Source organism: Desmodus rotundus, chromosome X (assembly GCF_022682495.2).
Source record: "Desmodus rotundus isolate HL8 chromosome X, HLdesRot8A.1, whole genome shotgun sequence".
NCBI classification, from domain to species: Eukaryota; Metazoa; Chordata; class Mammalia; order Chiroptera; family Phyllostomidae; genus Desmodus; species Desmodus rotundus.
The window spans coordinates 2,893,904-2,905,955 of record NC_071400.1 but is presented as its reverse complement, the minus strand read 5'-3'; the positions used below and the strand labels follow the sequence as shown (position 1 = coordinate 2,905,955).

Here is a 12,052-nt window from a genome sequence, read left to right as displayed (position 1 = left end):
AAATTAAAAATGGAAGTGCCTTATGACCCAGTAATTCCACTTCTGGGAGTATATCCAAAGAAACCCAAAACACTAATTTGAAAGAATATATGCACCCTATGTTCATTGCAACGTTATTTTGAGTCACCGAGATAGGGAAGCAACCCAAGTGCCATCAACAGAGGAGTGGATAAGAATGGAATACTACTTGGCTGTAAAAGAAGAATGAAGTCTTACCTTTTGCAATAGTGTGGCTTTTCTGGCTCCTTTGCTCTACATCTGAAGCTCTTGTGGAAAAATACTGAATGTTAACTGAAAAGTAAAGAAATATAAAAGATCTGTGTCTGTAGAATTTAGGCATGTGATTAAAAGCATGGCCAATATCAAAATGTTACTGAAGGACTACCAAGTGTTTTAAATTAGGGTGAATGTCATGAGTCCTATTATTAATTTCACCCTAAAATTATTTTATTTTAGTGGATGTGTTTTAAATTCATTAAACTTAGAACCAGGTACCATGGTAGTTACAAAGGCATAAATGTTGAGTTCTCGCCCTCGTGACTTACTGGAGATGTTGATACCACTTTGTAAGCATTTTGGGGGTACCTGCAAACTTCAACCACACAAAAACTTGATTTCTTCTTGAAACATTCCCTTCTATTTGAAATCTCAATTAAAATAATAACACAATCAGCCCTTCCTGATGTGGCTCTGGATTGGGTGCCGGCCTGTGAAGCAGGGGGTCACTGGTTTGGTTCCCAGTCAGGGCACATGCCTGGGTTGCAGGCCAGGTCCCTGGTCGGGGAGGGGTGCGTGAGGGGCCATCTCACATTTGGTGTTTCCATCTATTTCTCCCTTCTTTCCCCTCTAAAAATAAATTTAAAAATAATACAATCATAACATTGTAATAAGCTTGTGCATTGACAAGGAATATTAGGGTTGATCCTTGTAGAGACAGGAGGTGTTTTAGAATGAATGGGTTGATGACTAAGGATGTACATGCCTTGGGTCTTGCAGTTTATAATGATAAACTTCACAGAACTAGAGAGCTAGTAGATTGATATTCTGATAGAATTTTTCCAGAAGATAAACCTGGATTTCTGCCTTTAAGCATTTTTTTGGAAGCTCAGTGCAGTGTTAATTTTGTAGTTAAAAAGTAACTTGCTTATAATTGGAAATCCACTTAAGAGCTATTTCAATTTCTCGTGATGTGTTTTTAATGTTTTAAAATTGCAGGTAAATTTGTATCTTCATAGTTAAGGCTGTGCACACTGACAACTAGAAGTTCTTGTCTGGGAAGATAAGGAGTTTTGAAGGTAATTTATGTGTATCGGTGTTGAGGGGGAAGGAATAATTCCTTCTGAAATAATTGTAGGCCTATAATTTCCATCTGTGGGCAGTTTAGGTGTCTGTCAAAGCTTAATAGGAATCTGACAACAGGTAGGATGAAAATTATTTCAAAGTTACATATGCTTATTGTGTGTTAGACACTTGTAAGCCTTTTTACACATATTAATTTATTTAATCTTTTTAGTTTCTGTACTATTTTGAGTTCCACAACATTATTAGACACGATAGTCTTTTTATGAGAACTGGGTTCAAGTGGTTGCTGTTGAAAATATAGTCATGTGATTAGTTTTCCCCCTGCATCTTATGACATATTTAATGAGACAAAACATGTAGACTATATGTCTATTTGAAGTTAGTGAGATGGACCCTCACCTGTTACTCTTAACTTTCATGGTTTTAAAAATGGTAGGATTTTGCTGCTTTTTGAAAAGTCAAATTGGAAAACAAAAGTAATACATTTTTCTTACTTGATTTCTGTAGCACTTATTGCAGTGTTGTTACATTTTTTGCATCTCATTTCTCTCTAAAACTCATGGTGATATATACTGTAATATTTTTACATCCTTGGAATCCTAGGTTTTTAAGTGCCGAATAAATGAAAGAATAAATGTGGAAGTGATTTAGAGCTTGGAGTGGTGGTGTGAAGGTACTGTGCGGTGAGATTCCTGCACTTCAAAGATTAGAAATTTAGATGCATGAACTAAATATATATAAAATTTATGAATTAAGAATTTTTGGAACTCATTTTTCAGTGGAGAGATGAGAGCAAGTTTATAGTTCCAACATTCACATCTGGCGTTAGGCTGTACGGTCGACAGCAGCACGTTAATTTCATGCTCGGTAAGGCTGTTAACTACTGGGAAGATGACTGATTTACAATTGTATAGTACTTCCTGGCTGAGGTTAGGAAACTACAAATGACAGAAGTTTGAGTGGGTTTTTAAGAAAATGTTCTGTTTTGTTTGGGTTGGGTGAAGGGGAAAGCAGGCACCCTGCGGCGCCAAAATGACTTCCTACCGAGCCTGTGTGTCGCCAGGGGGCAGTAGAGGACCGGAAAGCACGTCTACCCGTCGCGTTCCCTTTCACGTGACGCGTCGGTCTCCCCGCCTCATCCGCCTCGCTTCCGGCCCGGGCATCACCCGGAAGTGGGGGGAGGGTGAGAAGGAGGGGTGAAGACTGCCGGCGGGCAGTTGAGGGTGGAGGAAGAGCAGCAGCGGAGGGAGGAGTTGCCGCCGCCGCCGCCGTCGCCGAGACGACTACCGCGGCCACAGCCGCCGGCGCTGCTCTGATTTCTCCCGATGTGTGAGATTTGGAGCCTCCGCGTGTGAATTTGTCGCTGTCACGGGCTGCGTAGCTCCGGAGGTTTAACCGTAGGACAAAAACCAGGTTAGTCCTTTATCGGCTTCCAGTCTTCCCCTTCTACTGGAGGAGTGTACTGTACTGTCAGTCTCTACTACTGAGTGGGGCAAGAAGGTCATTTTAATCTGGGGCAGTCTCCAAACTCTCAGTTCTTTACAACTCCGGTGTTTATCACACATGTTTTACCTCCTCTTACACGGGAATACAGATGGGAAATTAGGTCCTGACCTGTGTTAATTTCTTGTACCCTTCTGGGGTACTTTCCTGATTATCCGTGGCCTATCTTAATACCTAATTAACTGAAGGTACAAAAAGGGCTGTGCCCGGTATCGGAAGTTACATAGACTGATCATCATTTATGAACTAATATATAAAAATATCTTGCTGCTTGTGTCGCTCTGCGAGGATAAGCTAAACTGAGAAAACGCTCTTGTTTCCCTCCATTCCATTTTGTTCATTCTGCCCCCTTCCGGTAAAGTTACTTGCCATCCTTGTCGCACCCTGTGGCATCTTTACCTTTGTCATGTTTTCTTGTAGGCGGTGAGGTTATCTCAATCAACAACTCTTATTGTTTCCCAAGTCAGTAGTTTTCAGCATCTCGTCTTTGTTTAAGTTACAGCCTCTTCATCTGCAGTGGCTTTGTATTGAGAGTGTGTGCACAACATTTAATTAGGTGGTACTGATGTCTGAGGGGAGGTGGGGGACACACACAAAAAATACGACAGAGACCCTGGCCTCAGAAGAGTTTGCACTGAATAGTTGAATTTAGTTGTGAAGATCATGGGTTAGAGTAGCCCCGCTAATTGAATAATTAGGCTACCTATCTCACACTTTTTAAAGGATATTTTGCACTGAGATTTTGTTTTTTATCTTTCAAACTTTCTTATATGTACAGTCATGACATGAGAGGGCTTTTTAAAATACTGGAGGGTCTCACAATGTAGTAGGAAAGACTGATACACCCTTTTAATCTCCACGTATATTAGCAACAGAAAGGTATTATGAGAGTAGAGGGAAAGGAGCATTTGAACTAGGCCTTGATAAATGCATAGCATTTACCTTTGTAGGGGAGGGCAGGACAGGTAGAAAAAATAATGTGAGCAAAGACTTGGGGGGGCCAAAAACATGCAGGACATCCAGCAACGCAACTCTACTTCAACATCCCTATTTCTAACATAGCCACATCTTCCTAGATTTCACTGGTTAAGAGAAAAAAAAATACAGAATACAAAACTCGTAACCAGAAGCTTATGTACATCCAGTCAAGATGGTGGACTAGAATGGAGTAGAATTGAAAAACAAAAACAAATCGAAATCACCCATAATTCCTTCACCTCACAATATATCCACTCTTTTGTTTTAAGGGTTATTTTTTGTTGTTGTTGTTGTTCTTGTGTATTGGTGAGATTTTGTAATCTTGTTAACATTAAACATTTAATCCATAGAAAAGCTTATATAGAGAAAAAATACATGATGACAAAGACAGTGTTAATGTCTGATATTTATTTCTAATGTAAACTCAAGTCTAAAAGAGGAAAAAGTGAAGCTAGCTATACTTACTTCAATTCTGATTGAATGTTGTGTCAAAATATAATTGGGAATCATTTTTTTATGGTTTTTTATTTAATCTTTATTGTATATTTTCCATTACCATTTAGTCCCCTTATACCCCTCTCCCTCCATGGAGTCATTTTTTTAAATTGTTGGGAATGAATAACAACTTTGTCCGAGGTCAGAAGCTGTTCCAGGTTTCCCCCAAGGAATTTGTGCATTTCCTTTTCTAAACTGATTTCTCTACTAGTCTTTTTAACTTCATAGAAACTATTCTTTTCCAATCAAGTCTTTCCCCCCCCTTTTTATTGTATTTTTCCCATTACCATTTATCTCCCTTATAACCTCTTCCACCCCCCCTCCCTCCAATCATAGATTTGTGGCTTCTAGGTAGTGTTAGCTTAAACAGTAATCCCGAGGATAGGTTAAAATCTCTGGTCCGTAATGCATGTACTTCTTTTAAAAGTACATGCAAGAAGCAGTGAAATTTGTTTGACAATGACAACAAGAGAGCAAGGAAAAATAACCCTGACTTAACATACTACAACCTTTACTTCTCTAAGGGCTCTGAGGCAATACATTCCTTTTTTATAAGTCCTTGTTATAAATGAACATATACACATATTTGACAAACTTTAATCACTACTTTTGACATCTCAATGAGTGAAAATAATCTTTATTTGTCACTTGGTAAATTTTGAGAAGAGGTTTGTCTGAGAAGATACAGGTACTAACATAGGTGAAGAATAACATTTGGGAGTTTTGTCTCAAACCTTACTCATCTTTGTTAAAGGGCAGTAGAGCATTTAAAGGTTTCACAGTTTTGTTTTACTCGGTGATCACTCTTAGGACATAAATCAAGATGGGGGCAGGGAGGAGGGAAGCAGGCGACAGTCAGGCCTATTCATTTCAGTTTACCATCCCAGCAGTCACGTTTTTCACTTACAAATTTGACTTCAGGTTGCTTTAATGTGATATAACTCACTGAGTTGCTGAGATAATATGGCAGGAAATACATCACAATACCTTTGGAATGTGTTTCATTAAAGTGAAAGCGTAGATTGTTTCTGGTTTCATACTTATGTTCTCAGTTTCTTCAGCATTGTTAGAAAATTTAAGTGATTTCCTTATCCTGTGGGCTCAAATGTGTGGGATATTGATTGGTAGGTTACAGCAGTTTTCACAGATACTTCTTTCCTTGAAGGAAACAGAAAAATATCCCCATTTTGTACTAATTAGGTGCACTTTGTCCCATGTTTTCCATCCACATTTAGAATTATACAGCTGTGTGGTTCAAGGATTTTTTAACCTGTTTTTTACTTTAGAATTCCCTAGTGTAGAATTTCCCTTTCCCAAACCTATAATCAGAAGTGCATTTTAACAATTAACTGATCGGAGTAAATGGGTTAGTTCACATCTTAGGGAAATTGTTTTAGTTTGCCCCTTTACCTTAGTTGATTTTGTTTGTAAAAATTAAAGCATTTTGTTTTAGGCAGAATCAACCAATGAATGCATAACTAAGTGGAACAACAAGTTGACGTTTCTCTTTCTCTCTCTCTCTCTCAAATCAATTTAAAAAAGAGTTGATTTTTTCAGCTACCGAAAGCTAAACATAGAGCTTGGTTATTAAAGAGTTACAAGTGTAATCTCCTTTGTTGACCCTTGCACTTAGACAACAGTAGGGAAAAAAGAAGGTATTTCATTGTTTTTGGCCATGCTAAAATTTTTTGCGCTAAGAATTCTAATTGAATTATTAATGATTAATTTAATAAAATACATTATTTATAAATATATTGATTACATTAAAACTAATATTAATTTCCTCGTATGCAACTGGTTTCATTTTGGTCAATAAAGGCTTTCCCTTATTTTACTGTACCATTTTACTGTTAATTCTAAATATCACTTTTGAGTTTGGATTTATAGCCACAATATCTTACTATTAATTTCTAATCGCAACTGTAGGTTCATTTTTATGTATTAGCTATCAGATTGCTGTCGCGGGTCTTCAAGCATTGTCCATCTAAAGCAGTGTTTTTTCTTGCTTTTTCCGTGATCAGAGGATAAACCTTCGTAGTCTTCAGATAGTTTTAAAGCCTTAAATTCATGTATGATGATGGAAAAATTTGTTTAGTACAGTGTATTATCTGACCTCGAGTGTCAGGTTATGATTACGATTGTTCACTGTGTTATTACAAAAGTACCCACAGATTCCTCTTTCTTATTAACTTCAGAGCAAATGGTAAGTTATGGAATCCCGAGTTTTTTACTGTTTCTGTTGTTGTTGCAGATAAGTGAAGACCAGAGCCCTTTGTCTGTCTGTTGTGGAAAAATAAATCTGGTACTTTGTCTGTTATTTGTACTTTGGTGAGAGCTGACATATTCTTTCATAGGGCAAAAGTTTTATTCCTAGACCTAGCAAGTGGCTAAACTGAGACTAGCTAGTCAGTCTGGCTTGAGAACCTACGCTCTATCTAACAAAAAAACGAAGTGAATTTTTTTTTTCTTAAAAAAAAATTTTTATTGTTGTTCAATTACAGTTGTCCCTATTTTTCCCCTATTACTCTCCCCTGCTCTACCCACCCCCTTTCCACATTCAATCCTGCCCCCCCATTGTCTTTGTCCACGGGTCCTTTATACAGGTTCCTTGACTTGACCCTTCCCCTTCTTTCCTTCCCCCTCTCCCTCCCCTTTGGTCACTGTCAGTTTGTTCTTTATTTCCATGTGAACTGCATTTTTTAAAAGAACATAGACATTCAAGCAGAATTCGGGTTAATGAATTAAGTGTCTTGTTTGTCCTAACGAGAGAAATGCCCGGTTACCTTCTTTGAAAGTATGAACAAATTGATTTGATGATGAAAAGTTAAAGTATTGGTAGCTCAAAATTCCCTTGGTAGTTTCAAAGTAAATTCAAAAGTAAGGAGCCAAAGTTTTGTTTTCTAATGTTTAAAATGGTATTAGTCTTATTTTATTTGTATTCCCAGAGTGTTCCAGGAAGAGAAAAGAAATGGCTTATGTTTGTTTTTTAAATTTTTATTCATTTACTTTTAGAGAGAGGGGAGGGGAGTGAGAAAGAGAGGGAGAAAAACATCTATGTGTGAGAGATCCATCAGTTGGTTGCTTCTCACACTGATGCCCCCAACTGGGGACCTGGCCTGCAACGCAGGCAATGTGCCCTGACTGGGAATCGAACCAGCAACCTTTCAGTTTGCAGGCCGGCGCTCAATTCACTAAACCACACCAGCCAGGGCTGTTTTATCATCTTTAAAGTGAGCACATCTTTGAACTTGGTTAGACTTTGGTGTTTATAATAATATGTTTAGAATTTAAACTGTACTAAGAGATTATGCAATAAAAGTTGGTGACCATAAATTGGAACATTGCTGGTTACAGTTTCCGGACTACTGGATATTATTTCCCTGATAACTTCAAGGCATCTTAATTTCACCACTGTATTGTGATGTGCTAATTTAGAGGTACCACAACATAGAATTAAGGACGGGGTCTGTGGCACCAGATTGCCTGGGTGGGAATCACACCCAGCTCCTCTGCTTACTGCTTGTATGACCCCAGACAGATTTCTTATCTTGTTTGCCTCAGTTCCTCCAAATTTCTGAAATGGGGTCAATAACAATACCTGCCTCTTAGTATCGCCAGTCAGTTAATACAGGTAAAGCCCTAAAAGCAGTGCCTGGTGGGTAGTAAACACACAAAGTATACTTACTATTACTCTTTAAATCCATTTTTTATTGTAAATGTAGTTTTTAGCAACCTGCATAACAAAATTTTAAATTACAGTTTTGCTGTACCATTAATAAGTAGACTATAGGAGCAATATACTAATCAATCAGTACCTGCAAGCAGTATTTATTGGGTTGACCAAAAAGTTCGTGTGGGTTTTTTTTTTCCCCATAAGATGGCTCTAGTGGCACTTAGTTGTCTTTAACTTCATTGGAAACAATTTTGTTAGATTGCATTGTGACAGCTGTCATATCAATGTGCATTTATTTTAAAAAGATTTTTATTTATTTATTTTTTAGAGGGGAAGGGAGGGAGAAAGAGAAGGAGAAAAACATCAATGTGTGGTTGCCTTTCACACGTCCCCTACTGGGGACCTGGCCCACAACCCAGGCATGTACCCTGACTGGGAATCGAACTGGTGACCCTTTGGTTTGCAGGCTGACACTCAATCCACTAAGCCATACCAGCCACAGCTCAATGTGCATTAAAAAACAAACAATCTAAATTGGTGGATTTTTGTGTAGCTGTTTTAATATTGAAGATGAAAGAAAATAAACAACATATTTGGCATATTATGCTTCGTTATTTCAAGAAAGATAAAAACACAATTGAAACACAAAAAAAGATTTGTACAGTGTATGGAGAAGGTGCTGTGACAGATCAAATGTGTCCAAAGTGGTTTGTGAAGTTTTGAGCTGGAGATTTCTCACTGGACGATGCTCCATGGTCAGGGAACCAGTTGAAGTTGATATGGATCAAATCGAGACATTAGTTGAGAACGAGCAACGTTATACCATATGGGAGATAACCGACATACTCAAAATATCCAAACCAATAAATGAAAAATTTATTGGTGAAAATGAAAAATATGTCTTTTATTTCATGGAAAAAAGCCATATGGACTTTTTGGCCAACCCAATAATTTCTGCATCGCACCAAAGAAAATGGAAAACTCAGACTGGGAGGATACAGTAACCTACAAGACACCCACAGTATGCTGACATGCCATCTCAAAACTCACTGTGACAGCTAGCAGGTCACATCACCCTGATGTATTCATTCTGTTTCTCTACCAGTCTGCTTGTAGAATTAGTGAGAGACAGACTCTGGGCTATTGAGATTTTGTAGATTATTTTTCTAATTGCCAAATGCTCAGCCATACTTCTACTGAATGACTTCCGATATGTAAAATGTAGGCAGTGGAAAAGGCTTTATTCATGTCTAACCAACTCTGCAAAATAACTAAATTTTACAAAGTTGAGTGCAAATTGAAGTTGTATATTGAATTACATCAGCACTCCAATTAATAAATGTTTATTATGTTCTTGTGCACATAGTGCTTACATACACAAAGAAGCATAAAGCATTTGCTCTAATGTCTAGCCAGAGAAAGAAGTCTAATACCAAACAATTACAGAGGAATTAGGTACTAAACTATGATGCTTATTCCGAGGGTATTCAGCATTCAAAAAGAAGGTGGGTATGAGTATTTGATACGCTTTTCATGGAGGGGGTGGGACTTGGGTTCATTTATTCATTCAACAATTATTTGAGTAACTACCATGTGCAGTATGCTGGGGATGTTGTAGTGAACACAGAAGATATGGTCCTGCTTTGTGGAGTTTCCAGACAAGTAATGGGATAGGATTTAAATATGTGGAAGGAACATTCTAGGTGGGGAGAACCATCTCAACAAAATCATAGAAAGAAATGGCAAGCATGGGCAGTGGCAGGGAGGGCACTTGCCTGATTGTAGTAGAGGTTTATGTTGGAGAAGAGTATTGAAAATAATAGATGTGGACCATTTTTGGAATGATTTAAACAGCTATTTAAGTCTGTGCAAAGTAGGGTAGAGCAGTTTTGTGGGAACCAGCCCTTAACTCGTGAGATCTGACACTATCTCCAGGTAGACAGTGTCAGAGTTCATTGAATTGTGGGGCACTCAGCTGGTGTCACACAGAATTGATGCTTGGTGGGGAAAATCCACACACACGTGGTGTCAGAAGTGTTGTGAGTGTGGTAGTAGTATGAGAGTAAAGGAGAAACACGGGAGGGAAGGCTGGGCTTTTCCAGTACAGCCCATCGTGTTTTGAATGCTTTCAGCAGCTGTTGAATCTGTGCTAAATTCCTTGGATACCCTGTTTTGGGGAGAGTTAGGAGCATGGTTTTCGGAGTCATACTGACTCAGTTTCATACCATCTCTACTCTAATGTGTTTCCTGAGTTGAGAAGTTTGTATTCAGTTTTCCTAGTGACACAACTATAAAGGCAATAAAATGATATATACACAGAGCAGCTGGGGTCAGTAACCCAAGCAGCACTAGGTAACAGTGGAGAGCAACGTAGCATGACGTGCCAGTGGGAAGTGCGAGAAGTTGGGAGAAGTAGAAGGTTAGGGCAGGAAAGGAAATGCATTCTTTGATGCTTGGGGGCATGTCATCAGAAATGTCTTCGAGCAAAACAGACTACATTGGCCTAACTTTTGGTTTTGGTTGTAAGGAAGAGAAACGTAACTGCAGTTATTTGGGCCATTTGAGGACTCCCAGTGGTCATCGCTCTAGGTTCTGTTCTACATTTGAAGCATCAGGTCAGGTTTAGATTGTATTCTATAGTTGAAGCATCTGGCTGGACCATTTGTATTCTGGTTTTGTGTGGTACCTCAATACAAGTTGGTCAGAAGTCTTATAGTTAGTTTTGTTTGTAAGCTGTATTAGTATTCTTTCAACTTGGCTTAAGGCATGAGTGGTTTGCCAAATGACTGCCTGTTATGACCTGCGTTATTCTCTCGTTACCCTTGGATTTGATGTTGGTATGATCATATTCTAAGAAGGTTTAACAGCAATATCCTGTCACTTTTTAGAATTTTTTTCACACCAGACAAGTAGAAATGATCACGCAAGACCATCTTCGTCTCCTCCCAATCCTTTGAATATATTTACTTACTTATTTTTAGACAGAGGGGAAGGGAAGGAGAAAGAGAGGGAGAGAAACATCAATGTGTGGTTGCCTCTCGCACACCCCACACTGGGGACCTGGCCTGCAGCCTAGGCATGTGCCCTGACTGGGAATCAAACCAGCAATCCTTTGATTCTCAGGCTAGCTCTCAATTCACTGGGCCACACCAGCCAGGGCCCAATCCTTTATTATGGTGATGTCCAACGTTATTATATGGGGAGCTTCTTTTAATGTGAGTCTTGATTGAGATCAGGACAGGTACAAGCATCGCAGTCCTAGAGAAGTTGACGCTGGCTCTGCTGGTTCCCTTTCCCCTCTGGGAATGTTAGCTGAGACTTGTGGCAGAAAGGGTGGGTGCCAGAGAGGACAAGCCATTATTGGGAACCGGCTTGGCGCTCCATGAGGTGAGATTTCAACCTACCAGTAGATCCTGATTTGCAGGTTGGAGACTCCCACTGTGTCTTCATCCAGGGCTCTTACACAACTCCAGGGGGCAGCAGTCACATTATGAGTCCATAAAAATTATGACACGGAGTTATGCAATATGGCAGTCCGGAAACCTACTGACACCACTTCTATTTTTAACCCCAATTATCCCTTAGTACCTGCTACATATAGCAGTATGGTACTCCCAAGTTCATCACTTGCATCTCACTTTCCACCTTAAGGCTCTCCTGTACTCAGACAGAAGAAATTTAGATCTTTGAAGATTTTAAGGAGTTGCATCAATTTTCTTACTGTATTTAAGTGTAGTCATCCGTAAAATTATGATGAAACCTGCTCTAACTCACAGGTTGTGATGGGTATCAAACAAACTAATGCATGTGAAAGTACTCTTAAATTACAGAGTGCTATATAAATGTAAGATAATATTCTTTCTTTCTTTTTTTTATTTTTATTGTTATTCAAGTACAGTTGTATGCCTTTTCTCCCCATCCCTCCACCCCACCCCAACTGAACCCACCTCCCTCCCCCACCTCCACCCTCCCCTTGGTTTTGTCCATGTGTCCTCCATAGTAGTTCCTGTAATCCCCTCTTCCCACTGCCCCCCCCGCCCCCCGGCTATTGTTAGATTGTTCTCAACTTCAATGTCTCTGGTTATATTTTGTTTGCTTTTT

The 12,052-nt window shown here is 39.1% G+C and overlaps 1 protein-coding gene across 2 annotated transcripts in view; it reads left to right on the top strand.

The window, feature by feature from the left end:
* Positions 1-2,514: 2,514 nt before the first annotated feature.
* The window catches only part of ATP7A (ATPase copper transporting alpha), a 105,153-nt gene continuing 95,615 nt past the window's right edge, over positions 2,515-12,052 (top strand). For both annotated transcript variants that reach the window (XM_024574979.3, XM_045183804.2), the window contains exon 1: positions 2,515-2,715. The gene's annotated coding sequence lies outside the window, so the exon portion shown is untranslated. The remainder of the gene's footprint in view (positions 2,716-12,052) is intronic.